Source organism: Ovis aries, chromosome 2, assembly GCF_016772045.2.
Source record: "Ovis aries strain OAR_USU_Benz2616 breed Rambouillet chromosome 2, ARS-UI_Ramb_v3.0, whole genome shotgun sequence".
Classification (NCBI taxonomy): domain Eukaryota; kingdom Metazoa; phylum Chordata; class Mammalia; order Artiodactyla; family Bovidae; genus Ovis; species Ovis aries.
In genome coordinates, this window is record NC_056055.1 from 77,752,248 (window position 1) to 77,777,898 (window position 25,651).

The 25,651-nt window shown below is 35.1% G+C and overlaps 1 protein-coding gene across 24 annotated transcripts in view; it reads right to left on the reverse strand.

The window, feature by feature from the left end:
- The window catches only part of PTPRD (protein tyrosine phosphatase receptor type D), a 2,474,579-nt gene that overhangs the window by 1,500,400 nt on the left and 948,528 nt on the right, over positions 1 to 25,651 (reverse strand). For all 24 annotated transcript variants that reach the window (XM_060410987.1, XM_060410960.1, XM_060410965.1 and 21 more), the window contains exon 6: positions 2,661 to 2,699. The gene's annotated coding sequence lies outside the window, so the exon portion shown is untranslated. The remainder of the gene's footprint in view (positions 1 to 2,660; positions 2,700 to 25,651) is intronic.

Consider the following 25,651-nt stretch of genomic DNA (forward strand, 5'->3'; position numbering starts at 1 on the left):
GAAATGAGGGTACGTACATTAAAAAAGAGCACCTGGCAAAGCACCTGATACACAGTGAATCCTTACATAATTATGAATGTGTTATTATTTTGACCTCTTAAGAGGTCCAAACTCCAGGTGCAGAAACTAAAATTTATGAATTGGAACAGATTGCTGCAATTGCACACATAGATACAAAATTCAGTGAATCATAAACCTTAAACACATTGTTTTATGTAAGTGAAAAAATGCTGCAATAAGGCTTTCTGTAAATATTTTCAACTACAATGTGGGCAATGTTAGCTCTTCATAGGGAAGTAGAATTTTATTACTGGCATTTTGTTCCAGAGCAAATATTATTTTTTTAGCTTGAGAGTTATACAATAATTGAATAGAATACATTTGATCTATTTAATTTGTAACAGTTTGCATATTATCATTTACACTTCAATACTATTCCAGTTTGAATTTTGATTGTACTTTCTTTTCTCTGAATAACACTCCCAAAGCAATTTTGTAGACTATATCAGTATTAACTGAAACAAATTATGAATTATATCTTAAACATCCTCCATGTTCAGGTCATTTTTTCCTATTAAAACTCATAGAAGCAAACAATATAGAAGTTAAATATTAGGTTTGACCTTTTAGTAGAGTGAATACAGGTGACATCCTAAATAAGTTAATTAAAAATATTTCTTGGGGAACTACTAAAAACAGAGCAATATTTAAAGGAGGCTGTGGTAAATAGCCTAAGAGGCTATTGCTACCCCATTTAACAAGCCTGCAAAAATGCTAAGTAGAAAATACACACACAATAGAGCACATAATAGCATAAGTTAAAGTGTTAAACTTTGTGATCCTGAAAATAAAGAATTCAGAGAGGGCACAATCAAACCACAATATTTAAAGCAATGACGAATTCCAGGAGAAAATGGGAGTTGGAGTTGAACTTGGCCTTGAGGGATGAATGGAATATGGGTGTACAGGCAGTTTGTTCACAGAAGCTGAAATAGTGACAATGGGGGCTGTGCAAGGAAAGGTTTAGCTTTGAGTTTTTTGGTATGTTTTCAAGGAAGACTGCTTTTGAGTTAGTATGGCCGAACTCAATTACTACATATATAACTGTTTACGGGTAAATATCCTTACATGCGATATGGCAGGATATAGAAGTATGAAGATAAGTTGCTGATGTGAGGAACCATCTGTTTTATGAGATGGATTAGAAATGAGATAAATTAGAAGATAGACCCAAAAGATAAGTGTGATGATGAAAACTGCTCAAGAACACACTGTCGACTTAAATGAAGAAAGGCTGGTAGAATTTAGAGAAGGATAATTACAGGAGGCACGTCCAGATCCCACAGATACAACCAAGAGAAGGTTTAGGATAGAGAAAATATCCAGGAACCACTGGTGTTATGATTCTGTACCCTAGTTTTCTTCACAATAAATCAAATACTTAAGCAAAGTTTTCTACAGTATTTGTAGAAAGTGCTGAAGGGATTGAATGTTAATCCTAATCCTCATCCTAGAATAAATTGTGTCAGCTTTGTTATCATTTGACAGATGGTATAGACTGGATAAGGGCCTGAAGTTGCACAGAATAATCATGCTAGAACGACCAGAAGACACAGGTTTGGAAATCCCTGGAAGCGTTTCTGAGCAACAGGTAATGAACAATAACAGAGACATGAGGAACTCTCACCACCCTCCTATGTATCCCAGCAATATCTAGTCAATAGTAAAGAGTGATATAGAAGACTGTACTCCTGTAAGGTATCTAGTTAGAATTTTATACTACTCTTGCCTGAGTATTATAGAAAGGGTGACTCTAGTAATCAGGAAAGTTGTAGACTCTCAGACCACAAAAATAAAAATCCAAGACAGAGTATTATTGAGAAAAAATAAATAAGATTTAAAAAATGAGATTAACTATGTTTTACAGTCTTGCATAGATTCAGAATATTGTAGAATCCAATAGATGAATTTGAATGTGAGGAATGTTTCTATAGTATATGGATGGGGTATAAGATGAATATAAACCTGAAGTTTGGAAAAATATAACTTATAGAAAAACTTCTACCTCAACTAATCATCTTTTTAATTAAACAATCTATCTTTTCCATGTATGTACCAGGCAGATACTATAGAAATTTTAAGAGTTTTAATGTTGAAAAGTGCAGTGCTTTCAGTGTACTTCTAACTCTATAATCATAAAGTATAATATCAACACTGTAGCAATAAAAACCTTTTTAAAAATTCAGCTATCAAACTCAGGTTTTCTGTGGTTTTTATTTTGTTGTTGATCTCTTTTAAAAGAAAAACATTTCTAGTTGATACTCTGCCTTTTAACTGAATAACCTTTTATCCTATCTGAGACTCTTCCAGTGGTGATTTCTGTTTCCTTAAGAAACAAATGCTACCCCTTCTTGGAATATTCTCCTAACCCATAAAGTTGAATCTTCAAGAAGTATCTGGACTTAACAGATGATCCCATATGAGTTAAGATGGAATTGACCTTCTTCTGACAGCCCTAGGAGATTCAATCTTAGGTGATGGAAATGAGGAGAGAATTAAGAAAAAGGATTACGCTTGAGATAGGAAGAAAGATAACCTCCAAAAATTTGTGGCTAAAGAAATGAAAATATTGACAGTACTATAAAAAAAAAGTGTCTTACCAGAATTCTGAAGTCACCAGATGATCCAAGAGTCCAAGCCTAATTAGAAAAAAAGAGGGGAAGAAAAGTTACTTTTGTTTTAAAAATAGGTACACAATATTTTTTATAATTCTATAATATCATTGCATTTATAAAGTTGTAGATTGGTGAAAATAGATTAGGAAACCATTTTTTCTAGGCTTTCACTTAAATTGAACTATTTACTTAATCTCATATTGTGCCATACAAAGGCAAAAAATATAGTTTAGATCTTGAAAATACATTTCCAACTATTCCGGTGACTGTAATTATTCAGCACAATTCTTTAAAATCTCAAAAAGGTAGACTGTTACTAAATAAACTTGAAATCTCATGATAGTAATTACATGCATTTATTTTTCTTATGGGAGAGGTGATCTAAAGCTTCATTTTAAAATATGTTTTCTCATTTTTCTGCGTTTGTTGATTATCAGACATTAATTAGTTTTGACTTTGATTCATTTTGAAAATTAAATCCATGGGATATTATAATGACAAAAACAAAAATGTTTTAATTTCAAATTATATCAAAATGCAGCCTCTGTGTTTTTAAGGTATTTGAAGTTCAAATGAAAGGCAGTATCTGAAGAGCACAAATCCCTGAAAAGACCTAGCACCTGCTGTGGGATGCAAAGGTTTTAAAAATGTTGTCTTGTGTAAAGGCAACGGCAAACACTTTGAAGCCTTTTGTAAATACGACTGCATGCCTCTTTGTTTGAGCAGAAATATTGAACTTCTAACCACTATTACTATAAAATAAAGGAAATTATTTTTTAAACTTATGATCATCTTTTCCTTTTGTCTTGGGAATTAAGTTGGAAATTATATATCATACAAGTATGGAAAAAAAACTATGTAAAAGAGAATGAAAAATAACAATAAACATGACAATTTAACACTGTGTATATAGTTTTCTGTGTCAATAAATATGTGTTCGCCTCTTTTGTCATAACATTTAAATTAGGTTATCTGGTCAGAATTAAATACATATGCTGGACCACTAATTGGTAACAAACTGGCCAGAATGAATCTATTACAATTCCTTATCTAGGGCTTAGACTCATTGAGAAGACCAGTGGTTCACTTGAGAGGAGCAGGCCATGGATTTTGTTGAACTATAATAAAGCTTTTTGGAATCTCTAGCCTGGCTTCAAAGGTGCAAAATCTCTGTCCTTGGATTTTAGTTCTTCTCATGAGAGGCATAGAAAATACTTGGTATATTTTCTTTCCTTTTCACAAATATGTTATTGATTTATCAGTTCAGTTCAGTTGCTCATTCGTGTCCAACTCTTTGCAACCCCGTAGACTGCAGAACATCAGGCTTCCCTGTCCATGAGCAACTTACAGAGCTTGCCTAAACTCACATCAATTGAATTGGTGATGCTGTCCAACCATCTCACCCTCTGTTTCTCCCTTCTCCTCTTGCCTTCAGTCTCTTCCAGCATCAGGGTCTTATTTTCTAATGAGTCAGTTCTTCGCATCAGGTGCCAATGTACTGGAGCTTCAGCTTCAGCATCAGTCCTTCTGATGAATATTCAGGACTCATTTCCTTTAGGATTGACTGGTTTGCTCTCCTTGTAGTCCAAAGGACTCTGAAGAGTTTTCTCCAACACCACTGTTCAAAAGCATCAGTTCTTTGGTGCTTAGCTTTCTTTTGGAAAAGGAAATGGCAACCCACTCCAGTATTTTTGCCTGGAGAATTCCATGGGCAAAGGAGCCCGGCTGGTTACAGTTCATGGAGTCACAAAGAGTCAGATACAACTGAGTGACTATCACTCACTTAACTTTCTTTATAGTTCAACTCTCATATCCATACAGGACTACTGGAAAAACCATAGCTTTGACTATATGGACCTTTGATGGCAAAGTAATGTCTCTACTTTTTAATATGTTGTCCTAGTTTGTCATAGCTTATAAATCATGCAAGAAACTTGCAAAAGTGCAAATGTATATAGCTCAATAAATTATCACAAATGAATGCTCATGTAATCAACATCAGATCAAGAACTAGAATGCAACTAACACATAGAGGCCCACAGCATGGTCTGTCACTGTATATGTGTGTATACACACATGTATATACACAGCATGCATACAAGTACTATATATATATATATATATATACGCACACACAGGGCATATACAAAAACAGTATACATACATATGTGAAAATGTTGGCTGCTAATCATGTCTGACTCTCTGTGACTTCATGGGCTAGAGCCTGCCAGGCTCCTCTGTCAGTGGAATTCTATGCAAGAACACTAGACTGGGTAGCCACTCCCTTCTCCAGGGGATCTTCCCGACTCAGGGACTGAAACTCTGTCTCCCACATTGCTGGAATATTCTTTACTGTCTGAGTCATCATACATATACCTAAATACATATAAACTCACTTGATTACTTCTTGTGGGTTATGCTAAAGCACAGATTCAAATAAAATGCAAATCATTTGAGGCAATACAGATGCATATGATGTGATTGTGGAAATGCAGCGCTAATATCACAAATTCATCATAATTTTGCATGGCATATTGACAAGGTGTTGTCAGAGAGGGGCAACATTTTAGACATGTCATTGAGCATTTTGTATATTGTAATAACTATATATCTATATCTATATATGTCTGTTTTGTTTTTTGTTCATCCTATAGTTTTGCCTTAGTTTTGAACTTTATAAAATTGAAATAATATACCGTATTTTTGTCTATATTTAGTTTCTTTCCCTTAACATGTCTGTGATTCATTCATCTTGTTGTTTGTAACTATAATTATTTTTTGTTACTCTACAGAATTTCATTGGATAAACATTACATAATTTATATTTTCAATCCTCTATTGACAGTATGGAGTGTTTCTACTTTCTAGTTATCATGAATAATTCTATTAGAAGCATCCTTTTATACATGTACACATATTTTTTCTTGGATATTTCCTGGAAATAATTTACTAAAGTAAAAAAAAAAATACATATGTTCTTTTTTAGCAGACATTGCCAAATAGTGTCTCAAAGTTTTCATTGTTGTACAGATTCACCAGAATATACTTTTATTTTGCTTAACTTTAGTCTTCACTTTAGTTTACTATGTAGTATAATTATACTTTGATTTACATTTCTGTATTAATGTGTTTTAGTGCATTTTCACATATTTCCATACATTTATACATAATTCATACAAATATAGTTTTTCATTTAAGACGACAGTTTTCAATTTGCTTGTCCACCTAATGCGGGTTGTCTTCTCCTTATTAATTTGCCAAAGTGTTTTATGTAGTCTAGATATGATCCTTTGTTGATTATATTTGGTGAAATATGTTTCCCCCTCCATATCTTACCCTTTTATTCACGTTTTGTGCCTCTTGTTGCAAATTAATTCTAAGTTTTACAGCAAATTTAACTGTCTCTGTCTTTTTGTGGCACATGCATTACACAAAATGATCATATATAATATAGTCTTTTCTATCTTCTTCTGAAACTAAAGTTTGTTATCGCATTCTTCTGCCTCTCACATCTAATCCAAAACCTACCTGAAATTAATGTTTTGCTCTGTGTGATTTGTTATAAAATGTTACTATTTTCCAGATTGATGCAATAAAATTTACTGAAAATATCTTACTTCTGTCACTGTTATGCAAAGATAATTTTTCTATAAATTAATTGTTCACAGATACTTGGGTGTTTCTATTAATAGATATCAACATATCCCATTTAACTATTTGTCTGTATCACATGAATCTATATCATGTCTTATCTCAACAGGATGTAGGTAGAAGAGTGGGATCCTCAACCTTTTCCTTAACAGTGTATTGACTATTTAAAAATATAATGCACATAACATAAAATTTACTATTCTAAACTGGACAACTTAATGGCTCATATTATGTTTACAATGTTTTGTAAACATTATCACAAATTCCAGAATAGTTCCAAACTCTGAAAAGGAAACCCTATACCTATGAGCAGTCAATCTCATTTCTCTCTTATCCACTTCCCCTGGCAACCTCTAATCTGCCTCTCTGGATTTGCCTATTCTGGACTTTCATACAAATGGAATCACACAGTTTGAAGACATTTCTGTCTGTCTTATTTCACTTAGCATAATGTGTTCAAGGTTCATCTATTTGTAGCATATAGCAATATTTATTTCACTTTTATGGTTAAATAATATTCCATTGAATGTATGTAGTATTTCTATTTTTTGTAACACTTGTCTGTAAGAATAAAATTGGCTTTCTATTGACCTTATATTGAGCAAACTTAATTTACCTGTTTATTCTTTTCAATGTATTATCTGCACTCTCACATTATACACAATAATGGTTTCATATATTTCACTTAAATCTCCGAGTTTTAAAAACATGCCTATATACATGTATTTATGCATTCATGTATTTATGCACATGGACATGAATGTGTGTATGCATTTCGAATCACTGCACCCACTAGGACCACCAGAACAATGAACAGAAGTGGTGTTCCTAGACACCCTTCTTTTGATCTCAAAAGTAAACCTACCATTAAGTCCACTGTTTGTTGTAGGTGTTTGGTAGATTTTTTTTTTTTTATCATAAAGAGAAAGATTCCCTCTATTTCCTTTATTATGAGCTTTAGCTATAGAGGACTTTTTATTATTCATTGCGTTAATAGAATGCAACTACTTAGATCACTTTATTCTTTCATCACATTTTGGTTAATTTTAACTGTAAGTTTACTTTAAGCAACATTTTATTTTTTTAAAAGCTATTTCCAACATCTTTTAGCATTTTAAAGATTTATAGAGACTTAATGTCTATTCCTGATATGAGTTATTCTTGATGCCTCTCTTTTTTTTTTTTTTAACTTGGTCAGTAACATTGATATCTACGACTTTTATCAGTTTATTCAAACAGCAACTTTTAGTTTTGCTGATCATCTCTACTGTATATTTGGTACATTTTACAATATTTTTCATTATGTAACCTCCTGATTTTTATTATTTCTCTCCTTCTGCATTTGAGTTAAATGCACTGTTTTCCCTCAACTTGAGGTGGATGTTAATAAACAATTTTCTGCCTTATTTTTTTCTTATATGTGTTTTGAAGTACGTTTCACTCTAACATTTGTTTTACTTTTTTAAATACAGTAGTTTAATTTTTATTCATTTCTAAGCATTTTAAAGTTAAAAGTTTACTCAATAAGAGTTCCAAAAGAATATATTTTAATTTCTTAATAGCTAGAGGTTTTCTGATTCAAATAACTTGTACACAAAGCACTTACTCAACATGATGTCGATCCTCTAGAGTGTATTGAAACTTGTTATATGATTCAGCATCTGATCAATTTTCATAAATAGTCTATGTGTCCTTCATAATGATATATATTCTGCAATTATGTGCACTGATCTATACACATAAATTAAACATGTTAATAATGTTGTTCATTCAGATACTGGGAGATACATATTGTATACTCTCACTGTGATTTTCAGTTTGTCTTTTTTTTCCTTTTAGTTTTACCTCTTACAGAGAAGGCAATGGCACCTCACTCCAGTACTCTTGCCTGGAAAGTCACATGGACAGAGGAGCCTGGTGGGCTCCAGTCCATGGGGTCGCAAAGAGTCGGACACGACTGAGCAACTTCACTTTCACTTTTCACTTTCATGCACTGGAGAAGGAAATGGCAACCCACTCCAGCATTCTTGCCTGGAGAATCCCAGGGATGGGGGAGCCTGGTGGGCTGCTGTCTATGGGGCTGCACAGAGTCGGACACCACTAAAGTGACTTAGCAGCAGCAGCAGCAGCAACAGTCAGAGTTGCCATCTCATCCAGGGATAGTCAAAGGAGGATTTAACTGAGGTGCATACATATACCAAACAGGAAAACAAAACAAAACAAAACAAAAACCCAGCCTGTGCAATAACCCAAAAGGCAATGTATTCTGTGTAGCTAGTGCCTGAGCATGTGGTGGAAAGAGGTATGACTGATATTTGAAGATACGACTTAAAACCGGATATGAAGAGCTTGATAATAGTAAGGCTTTAATAGTTAGCTAGCAATTTCAAGATAAGGCAGAGATTTTGGAGTAGGGTTTTGATGAACTAAACTAACATGAAGCAACCTAGAACAGATGGTAGAGAAATATGAAAAGTAAAATTTTAAATGAGTTTTAGAATACAGTAGTGTCTCTTTGCAGGTTGCTCTAGTAAACTACTGGACATGTAGGTCTGGAGTTCAGGAGAAAGTTATAACTTTATAATCTGACCTAGATTTGGGACTTATCAGTGTTTTAGTGGTAAATGAGGCATGGGAGAAAACGAGGACACAAAAGTGATGATCAGTAATGGATACTTAAGGGAAACTCAACAATTACTGGAATAGGTAGCAAAAATGTAATAAGCTAAATTGGTTGAGAAACTTAATAGATGTAGAATGAGCAGTGAGCCAAGAACAAGTGATGTCAGCAATTCGAAATGTTTTTCGGAGTGTTCCAAGATGATGACAACAAAATTTGGCCTTCACTATTGCCTACAGTCAGAGACATTCAAGCAGAATGTTGAGATTAAAAGTTTTAACACTTTGAGTGATGAATGCTAGCTTAAAGAAACAGTTCACCAAATGTACAATTTCTTTTTTGAATTTCGTTGAAAAAAGGAAGGGACAGAATCAGGGCTGGAGTGTGGTGATGGAGTCAAGGAAAGGTGCCTCTTGTTTATGCACAAGTTATGTTCAAAATTTTAGGTCATCAGAGAACCTCATGCATATTCTTAGTCTGCTTTTAAAATATCTGGCAGACTTCTAAGAATATTCATTGTAATCATTTCTCCTTTTCTTTTCAAATAAGTGTATAACATAGAGCTTTCATATTTAAACCAGTGGCTTCCACCATGTGGATATGTCCCTTAAAAATATCATCTACTTTCACCCCTTTTATTAGCTGGTGTTGATCAAGGATATATGTCAAGTAGCTTTCTCTGCTACTTGTGGGATTATATTAACTACACTTGCTGAAATTTCAAGTATCTTTTTTGTGTTATACATACTCATTATACAGCTATACAGAGACATAAAATCAATCCTGTTGTTACTGTTTTTCTTTAGTTTCTGATAATGACTGAGCATAATTGTACTTTTGTCTAAGTCACTCCAATTATTCCAAATAGTGCCCATTTTGTATTTGTTTGTTTTTTAGTCACTCAGTTGCATCTGACTCTTTTGAGACCCATAGACTGAAGCCCCAGGCTCCTCTATCCATGGGATTTCCCAGGCAATGATACTAAAATGGGTTGTCAATTTCCTTCTTCAGGGGATCTTCCCAAGCCAGGGATCAAACCTGCATCTCCTGCATTGGCAGGTAGATCTTTACCACTACCACTGAGCTACCAGAAGCCCATCCATTTTGCATACTCTTATTGTGAATATATATATATATATATATATATATATATATGTATTTTTTTTTCCTTTCAGTTAACCCTTAGAATACTCTATCCCTCCTTTGATTTAACTTTCCATCCTTTCTGCAGTCACAGGCTCACTGATATTCAGAAGGCATTTATTAAATAAATCAGTAAGTTTGAATGAAAAAAGTAAATGTACAAAGGAATAAAACTGTTTTATGTAAATGGAAAGTCACCTGCCAAATGCATATTTCAGTTCCTTCAGAGGAAAGTGGTCATATTATAAGGCTAAGGACACTGATATCAAAAAGAGTCTGTGTTTTGACTCTATTGTTTTTGAATTTTATTAATTTAGATCACTTTTCTAACCTTCTGTTTATTCACCTACAAATGGATTTTCATTTGCAATTGTTACAGGATCATTTAATAATTAAACTATTTCTATGAAGATGCCTAAGATAGTTCTTGCACTTTAGTAGGGATTCATAAGTTGAGAAAAACCTGGATCTGAGATACAGTCTGACCTTCCTAAGAGCCCATTTTTTAGGTACCATGAACAATGATCTGTTCTTCAATACCATCTGTGTAGTCAGCTGCTCACAGTACATATCACCTTCTCTATCCAAAGCCATGACCTTTAACTGGAAAAGCAGATTAAAACAACGCATAAAGTGAAGTGAAAGTTGCTCAGTCATGTCTGACTCTGCGACCCCATGGACTCCGCAGTCTACGGAATTTTCTAGGCCAGAATACTGGAGTGGGTAGCCTTTCCCTTCTCCAGGGGATCTTCCCAACCCAGGGGTGTGAGCCCAGGTGTCCCACATTGCAGGCAGATTCTTTACCAGCTGAGCCACAAGGATATCCCAAAGCCCAAGTCTTGGTGCTTTTTCCTCAAAATTTCATTTATACACAATAAGTGTATATTTAAAATTCTTCTGACTCACTAAATTGCCCTGGATAAAATTAAGTGGGTTTGATGAGCATCTCTTTAGTTCTCAGTTTTGTCTTAAATTTTTATTCAAGAAGAAAAAAATCACAGGCTAATGTATGAATAGTCAAATTAATAACCAATTTACTCCTACTTTTAACATTTATATGTCCTTCATAATTTATCTAATTAGGCAGTATTTTGATGAGCATAAGCTATTGAAATTTCTAAATACATTTCTTTGACTGGATAACAGAAAAACTTTGAAACTTTAAGAATTCTCTTGCATATAGAGTTCTGATTTCTATCATTCTGAAGTTGAATTTAACTCAGTTGGGTAACTTAATTCAATCTTCCAAATTATTGCACTCCTCAAATAACTAATAATTTATGATGGAGATTCAGGCAATTATTTACATTGTCTGATGAAATAATTTTTTAAAACTTTTTTTAAAGAGGAACTATAGTTGTTTTTAGAAGTAGAAAGTGGAACAGATGGATTAGTGGCAAAAATTCTATTAAACACCAGTATGTTCTACAGATCTTCTACATAGATGTTAAAGGCTAAATATATTTTTATCATGGAGAATGAAATGGTAACCCACTCCAGGATTCTTGCCTGGAGAATACCATGGACACAGAAGCCTAGTGGGCTGTAGTCCATGGGGTTGCAAAGAGTTGGGCATGACTTAGTGACTGATAACACACACACATGTTCTTATCAAATTTATTATTTACAACTATACAAGACTGAATTCAAATAACTGATGATGAGTTGACATATTTGCCATAGCATTACCTTGGTTTAGTTTAAATGGCTCTAACTGATCATCTATTTTGATACACAAAACCTTTTCTAGTATAGCAATGATTTCACTAGTGATATACCTTGATACTTTCTCAATTTTGCTTTAAAGAAAGATGTTTCTTTCAAATGTATTTTATGAAAAAGATATACTTATTACTATATCCCTCTTCTTAGTATCCACAATGCACATTAGCAAACAAAGAACTATTAGATGACTCCAAGAGGAAGAGATTTAATTTGGCTTAATTTGCCTTAAATTTCATCAAACTGTGGAAATGTTTTTTTGTTTGGATTTTTTTCATGTAAATCAAAGTTGCTTATACCGAACGTGAATATGACTAGATGTTATATTAAATGTAGTTTGATGTGGAAATAACTGAGTTCATCATATTCTAAAAATCCTCACTTTTTCTTCCTTTTATCTTAAGTTATAGTAGTATCTATGTGTTTATGCATCTATTCAAAAAATATGAATCAGAAAAAAATATGACTGAGACTCAATTTCTGCTTTTAAAAGGACATCTTAGTTAGTAAAAGCTGTAGTAAATAATTGTCAGGTATGGTATGCATTGCAAGTGTTTGTATGCAGAAACACAAACTACACAAATATGTTTTGTGATTCTAGTGCTATAGATAGCAATTCTCCAAATTTTCAAAATCAATACCTTTTTCAGGGCTCCCAGGCTCGTTTGCCTAATCCTTTCACTCAGAGGGATCAATTACAGCAATACTTTAATTTCTCTCCCAACCTTGACAATCCTAAAGACTAAGCAACTGAGAGGAAGAAGTAGAGGAGTTTTTTTATCATGGATGAATTTCACGTGGATCCTGTGAAATTTTTGTAAAAATCTGTTTCAGTCTCCCACTAGAAGGCCAACTGCATTCATTTTGTCTGCCTTATTTACTGCCTCATACCTGTGCCTAGAATGCAGAATCTAACACTTGGAAGGTACTACATAAATGTTTGTTGAATCAACTGCTTTTTTCAGGCTGAGTTTTCGGTGCTAGTGATGTCTACTCATGAACCCATCACCTTAATACTCCAGGCACTTCAGTTCTCAATATTCCGACTTCAATCACAGCACCATCGGATAGAGGTAACCTCTCCCAATAAGTCCCTAATGGTAACAACCATGGAAACCCTATCACACGTTCTAACTCAGTAAAATTGGACGAGCCAGTTAGAAAGGTCTCATAACAAGATCCTTCATTGCCATTATACTCAGATAAAAAGTTCCCAACTTTAATAATGTGACAAATAAACTAATTCTTAGTTATTTAAGCTCTGCTGAAGTACTAAGAGAGAAATATCATTTTCTAGGACCTAAATCTCTGATTCTGATACCTCGAGTGTCCCATTATTCCCAGTCTGTGTCCTCATTGCCAAATATGCTAGTGATCTACTTGACTTGCCAGCCCCTTACCCTGTTTAGTTCTACTCAGTGAAGATACCATAATAAATCCCTTAAAGATTTATTCGGATGGCCAGTTCCACTAAGAGAATTCATCTTCTGTGAATTTTTCATCTTTCCTCTGGTTGGCTGGTCTGTTTCTGCATGTCTTTATAGCACAGTGAGTCCTGTTAGAGCCTCATATTTGGATTTCCAGAGTTTGAATTTCCACCTGCTTGAAAACAAGCTTTTACAAAAGAATAATATAGAAAACCCTATTTGTGTGTTTATTTTTCATGTTTAATTGAGAATACATTTTGAAGGAAAAAATCCCTTTTTAATCCTTCTGTGGAGTAGTTTATTGGGAACTGAACACTTTTTATTTCCACAGAATAAAGTATAAAGGCAGGTGTTTGGAGTAACTAAATGCATGGAGAAAAATCACTGAAGTTCTTGGTATTCACAGCTAGCCCGTAGACAAAGTGATTCATAAATACCTAAATGAGCTACAAACAATTTTCAGTTAGTTGGTGTTCATGGTGACTCAGATGGCAGGTGAGAAAGGATGGAAACTGTTTCAAAGAATACGTTTCCAACAGTAACCTACTGTTTTCCTGAGTGATTCCTGGAGAGATAATATTTTTTACTTCCTGTTTTCAACAAGGGGATAGAATGATAAACAGAACCAATCATTTTATCACTATATATGTTTAAGGTGCACAGCATTACAGTTTAAGATCTATATACACTACAGAACCATCACCACTACAAGCCTAAGTTATGCCCCCACCACCATACACCTGACTCCCTTCACCTATTTCACTCACCACCCATTTCATCCCCAGCCTAAATTTCTTCCCCTCTTGTAACTACTATTCTATTCTCTGTATCTATGAATTTGTTTTTGTTTTGCTTTTTATAGATTCCGTATATGAGTAAAAGCATGACACTAGTCTTAAGACAGAAAAGACCATAACAACAACTACATTTCGCTTTCTTAATGTCCTTTATTTTGCCATACATAAGTCTGGGGATTAGGTTGCTTTAGATTATAAGAAGAGTTTTTTTAAAAAAGGAAATGTGATGCTATTTCCCAGGTTTCAAATAGCTATCACTACTTTGAAGAGTGGCTTCTGGAGCTAGATTTTATGATAATATCAACCAAACGATGGAACTTTCATCAAAGAATGGGGTACATGTTTATTGGTTATTTGGTACACATGTAAGCTCATTATGGACCAGGCCCTGCCCTGTTATACATATTAATTTATTTTGTATTTAAGACAGCTTTAGCAGGTACATATCATCACCATCTCCATTTCACAGAAAGAATGCTAAAGCACAGAGATTAGTAGTCTAGTCCTGGTCACACAGCTGCTACTGCTGCTGCTAAGTCGCTTCAGTCGTGTCCAACTCTGTGCGACCCCATAGACAGCAGCCCACCAGGCTCCACCATCCCTGGGATTCGCCAGGCAAGAATACTGGAGTGGATTGCCATTTCCTTCTCAATGCATGAAAGTGAAAAGTGAAAGTGAAGTTGCTCAGTTGTGTCCAAGTCTTAGCGACCCCATGGACTAGAGCCTACCAGGCTCCTCCATCCATGGGATTTCCCAAGCAAGAGTACTGGAGTGGTGTGCCATTGCCTTCTCCAGGTCACACAGCTAGTAAGTAGCAAAGCCAGAATTTGAAACCCAACAGTCTAGCACCATAGTCTGTGTCTTTAGCCATTTTATTATACCATCCCTCAAGTGGCCTAATGAACAGTAACGAATGAAATATTGTACCATTTCCCAGATCTGGGAAAAAGTCACAAAGAAATCAAGCTTCAGCAACATCACCGCAATGAAGCCTGAACAGGCATTTCCTTGTGAGATGATCAGTGCCACTCCCCCTTATCAAAGATCAATACGTGAATAGCCTTATGAGTTATAACTGGATACCCAAATAGAAAACAGTTTCCTTTCAATAGTCCCTCTCTTTCAACTGCCTGGCAAAAATCACACCGTAACTAAAACTTGCATTCTGCTGTCAGCAGACTGGGTTTTAGATTTTAACTCTTAATCTTACTGTCACTGAGCAACTTATTTATTTCTTCAAACATTTACACTCACTACAATTTAATTAAGCAAGTACTATCTTTATACCCATTTATACATGACAAAACTGAGCCACGGAAAGTTTTAGTAACTTGCCCAAGGTCACACAGCAATGGAGGCAGAGAAATGTTTCCTATCTAGACAATTTGGCACCCGAGTGCAATCTCACTGAGTCACATTGAAAATTAAATGAGCAACGCCTTCTCTGACATCCCTCAGTCAATTTTTTCTTTTAAGCAGCTGTATCTCTCCTTGTGAGAACTTGCAATACTTTTTAATGTTTTATTTAGTTAGAAAGAGATTTTTTAAAAATCTGTCCTACTGTGACCGAACATGTTGAAAACAGAGATATTGTTGATTTGACTCAATGAGCAACTAAAGATAATGCCTGACATGCAATAGTTGAATGAAAGGATTAAAGAGTAAATTAGTCAAGAAATGATAACCTGAAATGCGTGACAATTAGTAACTGATCAATCAGTAACAATTATTAAGACTATAAACTAGAGCATAATCTAATTCATTATATGGCTTTTATGTGAGTTCTCCAGCAACTTTAATAATATCAAATTTTGGAAACTATAAATATACCCTCGAAAGTAACATTCACATTGCAGTTCCACTGCAGCACTGGAACACTATCAATCAGAAATCAATTAAAGAAACTCCTTTGAAGCTGGCTCCCCTGATAACAAGCTAACTAAAATCTATGTAGAATAAAGAAGTGGTTTTGATTAAAATATTTTTTAATGTCCAAAGACAAGTAGATTGGTAAAGCATAGTTAACATGAAAAATACATGTCTTATAAATTAAAATATGAAAATAGTTAACTGAAACAAAGTATTCAATACAATTCATCCTAGAACAACATAGGTTTAAATGGCAGGGGTCCATTTATAAGTACTTTTTCACTAAATACTTATTAAACAATCCACATGGTTGGCTGAATTTGTGGATGCAAAGCCATGTATGGAAAGGACCTAATGCAAAGTTATTGCAGCTTTTTGTCTGGGGTTTGATGCCCCAACAGCCCACATTGCTCAAGGGTCAAATGTAGATTCAAACTAAGATGCAGACATTTGGAAGGAACCAAAAAGTTCATCATGCTTGTACATATTCTTTAATAATTATTTTAACTAGATATGTATTGAGTGGCTATGTCTTAGATGCTACATGGGAATAAAACAACTTGATGTCTTATGCTATATTAAACATAAAATTATTGAGGATTAATTCAATAATTCTATTTTGAGGATTAATTCAATAATTCTATTTTGAGGATTAATTCAACCAATTCTATCATTGGTTGATAAGCTGTTTCCTGGAACTAAAACCACCTGGAGAGATAAGTAGAGCAAAAAAAGAAACAAAAAAAGACCCTTTCTTCTACAATATGACTCACAAAATGAGATCAGAATTTGGAAAACGTTACTCCATTCCATTCCCCTTTCTTCAATCACCATCACTACCCGAATAATTTTGGCTGAATCCAGCTTCCTGGACAATCTCTAGATAAAAGGTTATATGGTTATGGAAAATGCACACAGACAGCAAGATGTTGTAATTTAGTCCAGTGGAAATGGATAGCCTTTAGCTAGAGGTCATTCTTATAATTTCCCCAAAATACCAGAACAAATTACTATTTCCTTCAACAGTATTGCCAGGACTTTTGCTCCTTTACCTATCAAAACATCTCAGAAAATTTTACCTGCCTCATTCTCCTGCCCAAACTTTCTGAAGATTCTAAATTAAATTGCAGAGTATCCCTTATTGCTCATAATCATTACAGTCTATATAATTTTGCACAGTCTGGCCTTTTGCCTATGTTTATAACCTCAATTTCTTTTCCACGTTTGTACTCTAGCCATATGGGCCTTTTTTCCATTTCTAAAAGTCACTGTGTTCCATAACCTTTGCATATGGTATGGGGAAGCAACAGTACCGTATAGAGGCCAGGTCTGAGTTATATAGTCTTCAGGAGTTTATATCCTGGGCAAGATTATTCAATGTTAGAAGGTAACATTAAACAAGATGTGTTCAGAAAGAACTTCCTTTGTTACAGAGGTAGTGCTGATTTATTTTTTTTAACTTTTGTAAGACACTGTCTAGAGAAGTACACTGCCAAAACAAATGCCTGGAACACAGAGCAAAAAAAGAATGTTCTGAACCTGCAAACAGTATCAGTTCTATATGTGTTTGAAACAGTTTAAGTTGACCACGAAAAACTCAGCTGAGCCTCCTAGAAACCTGTAAAAGAGCAGCAGGAAAATGAACATTATTGACATCTCCATTGCTACAGAGAAAATTACCACAGAAATAAAGAAGTTTCTGATGTTTCTAAATGTATAGATTTTTACCAAAGCTTGGAAAAAAGGGAGGGGTCGTTTTTTTCAGGCCTATCAGTAGTTTCAGATCAAGCTGGTTTTCCAGATGAAACACATGTGAGGTTAAACAATGAACTTTCCCAAGAAAATATGTTTCATAGGCTTAAGTATCTCCTTAACTGAATAGAGTTAGTGGTAGCAGTTGACACAGCACAAAACAGTATCCCTGCTCACAAGAGAGGGTGTCAACTACATCGTAAAGCAGAAGCCAGATTTATTAGAACATTGGGGTTCTAGAGATCTTGAGCTCAGAAAAGAAACAGAAGTTAAAAGCTTTTGAACTGAAAAGGTTTGGGGATAGAAAGTCACCTCAGTTTATACTTAATGACTGAATCTGCCATCTTTACAAGATTCTAAACTTAGCAAAATGACCAGAATGTTTCAAATTGCACTTTGAGAAAGGATTGCATGTATAGGCAGATATTCTCCAAGGCCAATGCAGTGCAATGATTAAGTTAATGACAGAAGAGATCTTGTAGGAGTTCAGAGGTTTTGGAAATCACAGATCTGACTGGCATCTTAACAAGGCTGATCAAAGTAAGATCTTCATGTAATACCTTCTTTCCACAAGTTAACACTAAATATCTGATTCACTGCTATAGGATATGTGTTTCATGTTTTCTAAATTCAGTAAATATAAAGGCTGTGCTATAATAATCTACTGATTTACTGTAGTTTTTAAAAACTGAGATCTCACACTAAAGGAATTCTTGCTTACTTCCATGAGTGTTCACACTAGCACTGTTGTTAATATCAGGAGTAATAAAAAAGGAACAAAGATCCATTGGAGGTGACAATTTGTGGCATACACTACCAATGAACCGCATCTACTGCATTAAGATAGATGATTCAGAATCAAGAGTAACAAAAGAAAAAGGACAAAATATTAGGTCCAGCATGATTTGATGCATTTAAAGTTCAAAAACGTGCTAAACGAACTGCAATATACTTAATGAAAACTATGGAGATCAGAATGATGGTTACCTAATCGTGGAGGAGAACTTACAAAGTGCTAAAGGAAGAAGAAGCAGTTTCATTAAGTGACAGCTGGTGAGGTTGCGTGCACTATTCATGAATCACAGGAGTTACCACTGACTAGCTGGCTGAGCAAAAACTCATTTTGGATTTTAATTTCTTCGGACTTAAAGAATTTTGGCTTTTAATATACTTGCGGTTCCACACTGCAAGGTGATGCAATTAGGGAATTTCAGTCAACCTCTGGGAATTTGATAATGGAAGAACTATATTGTCTCTATTTGAGGCTTTCTATAACAGAGACTTCTACCTCTGCTTCAAGGACTACGCTAAAGCCTTTGTGGATCACAAGAAACTGTGGAAAATTCTGTCTCCTGAGTAACCTGTATACAGGACAAGAAGCAATAGTTAGAATAGGACATGGACTGATTCAAAATTGGGAAAGGAGTACATCAAGGCTCTATACTGTCACCCTGCTTACTTAACTTATATGCAGCGTACATCATGCAAAATACCAGGATGGATGAATCATAGACTGGAATCAAGACTGCTGGGGGAAATATCAACAACCTCAGATATGCAGATGATACAATGATAATGGCAAAAAGTGAAGAGGAACTAAAGAGCCTCTTGATGAGATGAAAGAGGAGAGTGAAAAAGTTGGCATAAAATTCAACATTGGAAAAAAACAAAGATCATGGCATCTGGTCCCGTCACTTCATGGCAAATAGATGGGGAAAATGTGGAAACAGTTACAGATTCATTTTCTTGAGCTTCAAACTTACTGCAGATGGTGACTGCAGCCACAAAATTAGAAGATGTTTACTCCTTGGGAGAAAGACTATGACAAAACCACACAGCATATTAAAAAGCAAAACATCACTTTGTCAACAAAGGTCCATTTAGTCAAAGCTGTGGTTTTTCCACTAGTGATGTATGGATGTGACAGCTGGACCATAAAAAAGGCTGAATATGGAATAATTGATGTCTTCTAACTGTGGTTCTGAAGAAGACTCTTGAGAGTCCCTTGGACAGCAAGGAGATAAAACCAGTCAATCCTAAGGGAAATCAACTTGCTGACGCTCTAATACTTTGACCACCTGATGCAAAGGGCCAACTTAGTGGAAAAGACCCTGATGCTGGGAAAGGTTAAGGGTAAGTGAAGAAGGGGACAACAGAGGATGAAATGGTTGGATGGCATCACTGACTCAATGGACATGAGTTTGAGCAAATTCAGGGAGATGGAGAAGGGCAGAGAATCCTGGTGTGCTGTAGTTCATAGGGTCATAGAGAGACACAACTTAGCGAATGAACAGCAATAACAGAGACATTATATGCTTGCATACTGACATATTTATCAAATATTAATCTATAATTTAAAACATGGGTGGCAATAATTTGAAATGGTAGGACTTAGTACTGTGAGAAAGCCCAACAAGTTAAGAGAACCCTAGATGGACGATGTTGGGTAAAAGTCTTCCTTCTTCCTCTTGCTTGGGGGTATCCATTAGAGCAACCCATCTGGCCTTCTCCCAACTCCTCTGATCCCAAAGGTTGTCAGAAAATACTGAGCATATGGAGCTTAGCCTGCTGTGAGCTGTAGCATTTCTCAATGCCTCTTGAGATCCTCACAGCTCAGTCAACTTCATTGATTACATCTGAAAAGCTGAGGGGCCATCTTGTTCCTGTAAGGAATTTGTTTACCTTGTTCAACTGTGTCGATGTCTAAGTTAGAAAGTCTGCTTAAATCAGTGATGGGGTATTGAATCTATTTGCATACATTTTTAAAACTATATTTCCTCATCCTCTTTATAAGAAAACTAACTGTTTGACCTCTATTTCTCTGTCTCCTAGGTCTTAATTCTGAATTGATTCTAAACTCAGGAGGGGAAGAACAAGGCATTAATTATTGATCCCCTACACGCCAACAGCAGTGAATTTTTAAAAAACTGGTTGGCATTATAAGATATGTATTATTATCAGATCAATCATTGTTTAACAATCTTAATTCAAGATTCCAAAACAAGACAATATTCTATACATTTAATAGAATCCACAGATTATTCACACCCTGGGGTCAGTGGAGTAAGTATGCCTTTTTAATAATAAATCATTTTTGTGTGTGTGTTTTTTTTTGTTTTTTTTTTTTTTTGAGGAAGGAAGGCTTCAGGGATGGATTTATATTAAATGTTAGGCAGATCATTTGGAAACATCAGAGGCAGAAGGTAGGAGTATAGGAGTATTGTTATCAGGATAGCTCTCACTTAGAAACAAGCCCTGCCTCTTTTCCCCTTTATCCATTAAAAAGTTTTAAAAAAGAAAAAAAAAGGAAAAGAAGTTGGATTTAGTTAAAGTTGGATTCAGCTAAACTCACTTCAAATAACCAGCGATCTTTCCTTAGAATCCAAATAAAATAAAAGATACTTGTACATTGATAGGTATTTGGGAAACTACTTATACAGCACTTCATAAGAAATAGCTATGTGATTTTGGAAATGAGTATTTTAACTGGTAACAACTCAAAACATTAACTTTTGTATGATTAATGTAAATCTATTTTACATAACATTACCACTAGTATGCCAATCATTACCAATACAAATTGCAAAGGTTTTACCATTATATCAACTCCTTTACTCATGTCCTCAATGCGTATCCTAGTGTGATCAAAGATGATATTTATTTAGATGCTTAAATTTATTCAACCAATTGTATACTTCAAGTATCTGTTATGGGAATTCTTATAAACAAAACAATGTTAACAGCACTCAGAAAAAACTCTTTTTTGCTTTTCTTCAATTTTAAAGCAAACCAAAATATGGCTGAAAAGAAACAGATTACACTTCTAGTCTATATCACCAATATAAAGGAAAATAGGCTCCCTGGCTTACAAATCCACAAACCAAGATGACTCTACCATAAATTCTCTTTGCTGAGAACCACTTATTCCTTTTTTTGACCCAGACCTATATTAAGATTTCCACTGTTTCACTGTAACCAATTGGAGTGTTCTTTAAAGCAGAGTGAACATAATAGAGTCCATAAAACTGCAAATGGATAACTGTAAATGTCTCTTAAATTTCCACAGATAATTGTACTTAAAAAAATATGTTTATTAATGTAATTCCCCATTTAGCATAATATCAGGCATTTAGAAAAAGCGACATTTCTAACCACTGCCAAGATATCTTGTGAAATGTCTTTTTATGAAACTACTGGGATAATAGGGGTTATTCACTGGATGAACTTAGGTATTTCAGGGACTCAAAGGCCTAATGGAAACTTTCCTGTTTATTCCAATTTCTAAATGTAGGTGCTCCCTCCCTTCTTGAAGCCCATCTGCTTCCTCCAAAGGCCTAAGACTCTGCCTTATTCACTTCTGTATGGGATACTAACGAGAGGTGCTCAGGGCAGAGCCAGATTAATAGGTAGCCAGGCAGTTTCACAAACATCAATCATTTCAAAACAGTAAAGTACAACTGAGGAAAAGAATCAGAAATGCTATGCTGGTTAATTTTGATCTTCTAAGGTGGGTTTCATCTCTGGGTCAGGAATATCCTTCAGAAGGGGGCACAGCAATCCACTCCACTATTCTTACCTGGAGAATCCCATGCATAGAGGAGCCTGGCAGGCTACAGTCCCTAATCTCAAAGAGTTGGACACCACTGAAGCAACTTAGCAAGTGCATGTGCAAGGCAACTCCTTATATAGCTGTGGAATATTCACTATCCCTCTCTGCAGCCATACTTCAATATAAAATTCTCAGTTATCATTAATATAAATCTTCAGGATGACTTAGGGTTCAGGCTTATTTTTAAATCTCTGCTCAGACTTGGAGGACTGAAGGGTCAGTTCTGAAAAATGCACCTCTGAACCCTTGATGTGGCTGGTGTTACTGAATCCTCTATATCACTGAAGGTGCCAGAAAGTTTATGCTCAGTATTCTTAGTCCTGGGACATTGATGCAAGCCTGTTTCTTTGTGAGTTCTACAATTACTAGCTAAATAATGAATAACATCATCAAATGTTGATGTGAATCCCAGATCTACCATTGACTAGCTTTATGACCTTAGGAAAATCAATTCAACATTGTAACCTTAGCTAACCCATCTATTAAATGGGAATACCGTCGACCTCTAATGAACTGAATTAAATGGAAGCATTAACTGCCAGCACCTCAGATTGTAACTATTTAGAAATAGGGTCTTTCATAGAAATAATCAAGGCAAAATGAAATCATACTGAATTAGGGCCCTAATCCCACTTGACTCACTTCCCTATAGAAAGAATGCCTAACAGACAAGACATGACAAAATAATAAAAAGACAGACACCCAGAAAGAAAGCCCAGTCAGGATGAAGGCAGAGATTGGAATAACACATCTACAAGTCAAGGAGTGTCAAAATTGCCAAACAAATAAATTATAAAAGAACAAATAAACAAAGAATCTTAAGCTATGAAAAAAGTATGAAATGAATTCTCTACCACAGCTCTTAGAAGGAACTATCCCTGTTGACATCTCGATTTCAGATTGCTTGCCTCCAGAGCTCTAAGACAATACATTTCTATTGTTTGAACCACTCAGTTTGTGTTACTTGGTTATGTCGGCCCTAGGGAACCAGTACACTAGCCAACAAAGGGATCATGAGATTTAAATGATTTGCAAAGCAACTGACATAAGATAAACTATTAATAAATTATGATGAGTAACAACAGTGTTGGAGTAGTTTTGCAGCATAACCCACTGGAAGACTACGCAAGAGCTATTCTTGATCTATTCATTTCTATTTTTGGAAATCCAGATATTAAAATACTCTGGTAGGAAGGCAGTGAGGAATTATGAAGAAGATAAATCTCATGCCAGGGTGTGCTAATTGTTTGAGTCCCCTGTAAATGGTCTGGCAGAAGAGGAGGTTGGAACACTTAGCTAAATTAAAGTTTGGGGATTATCTACAAATTTAAAGTATCCATGCCATTTTGGCCCCTATTAGTACAAGTAATTGAGAGGAAAATCTTGCCAGTTATGCTTTTCCATAAGGCTTAATGTGGACTTCAATATTTAAGTAATTCATTAGCAGGCTTAAATGGTGCCATGGAACAACATTAGAGGACACAGAGACAGTCTGTGACCTTCATTTTAGAGACGAGCAGATCAGGGCCCATAGAGGTTATAATGAGCTCAAGATTATATAGTTTACATTGAAAAAGCGAACACAACAACCTTTGTTTCCTAATTTTCTGTTGAAAATTGTGCCTTTCAGAATTCTTTTCCAAATTTTATGGAGCTTTTCTAATTGTCAGAACTCCAACTCTGCACGTGGAAACGTAAAATCACAATTGGGAATATTCAGATTCAGAGAGAAGAAAGTGACACTGCAACAACGTTCAGTAAAGAAGCCTCAAAAATTGCATCTGGTGAAGCGCGAAGTAGTAGGGATAGAGGACGATGATTTTTACAATAAAATTACAAACTGTAGAACACATTTACAGAAATCTGTTTTACATTGTTTGGAATACTCATTAAATATGGCTTGACAGGACCTTCCTAGGACAAGTCATTAAAGCTCTAAATGGTATTTGGAAATGTGGCTACCTATGATTGAAGTCATTTGCATTTCATTAGGAAACACATAGGACACTTGGTCATCAAGATCACTGGGGTGGTTGAACTTTGCCCCATCACATGATTTTAAAAATACAGAGTGTGCTTATAAACTGCTTGACAATTAACCCCACTTAAATGAAAGTAGCTGCCCTCATTCACCTCTAGTGTACTCAGCTTTTAAGTAGACCTTGTCTGAAAAATATCAGACCTTTAATAATAAACTTTGTTTCATTGTTTGCTGTTTTCACTTTGTATTATTATTTTATATTTCTCCATCTTTAGAGGACATTTCCATTTTGCCTGCCCTAAGGATACCGGTACTGTAATTGAGGTGCCCAGTTCAGAATCTGTTCCAGAGAGAAACATCCAGTTTTATTTTGTAGCTTCATAGCCCAGAACCAGAGCTTTTCAAAAGACACTCAATAACACCAATGCAGGGACCCCTCAAGACAACATATCAATTTGTATTATGAAGTGAATTATGGTTGTACCCACCAGAGCTGATATAGTTAAGTATCTGTCAGTGTTTCCATTATGTTTTGTGGGCTTCTTGCTTGGCTGGAAAAATGCCCTTCAGGCTAAAGCATACAAGGCCAGCCTAGCAAGTGAGTGCTCTTTTCGTTTAGTATGATTTTTTAAAAGCACCAGCTCTCTTTTGTGCTTGCTTGCATACATCTTATAATGAGAAGAGGTTTGATTTTCTAATCAAAAAAGATGCCAGAATAGTGATTTTTTTTTAATGAGGGTTTTAATGGGATGAGATCACTAAAGGTCTCATTTCTGGGTATGATCCAGCTCTCCATGAAGGATGCCAAGGCTCCAAATCTGGGGATTCCAATGTGGTGAAAATTCCCTCCACCAAGTACACTTATTAGGCCTCTAACTTTTAAATCCAGATATCGCTGTTTATATACTGGACGGAATAGGACTACGTTATGCTTAGGGTTTTCCTCTATCCTCCCCTTTCAATGATCTTGTCCTTACCTCAAATCCTTGTGAATTCTTAGCTTTCCTTCAAAATCTAGTGCAGATTTTCTAACTTCTGAGAAGACTCCCCCAATTCTCTCAAACAGACTCAGAGATTCTTCCTACAAGCTACTTTGTACAGAACTCATAACTCTAAAATAGCTATTATCATAAGATACCATTTCTGTTTTCTTATCAAACTGTACAAACTGAGAACAAAGTTTATGCCCTATTTATTTGCAGAGTACTAGACATATTACACAAGATCAGTAAATATTGATTACATACTGAATGAAGGAAAGAATGGAGTAAATTTTCTATGAAATACAGACAGTGACAGGAAATTTGAATGATAAAGCCATTTTTGAAAAGAATTGTCTTTAATATGGTTTCTCATGCTGGGAGAAATATCAATAACCTCAGACAGGCAGATGATACCCCTCTTA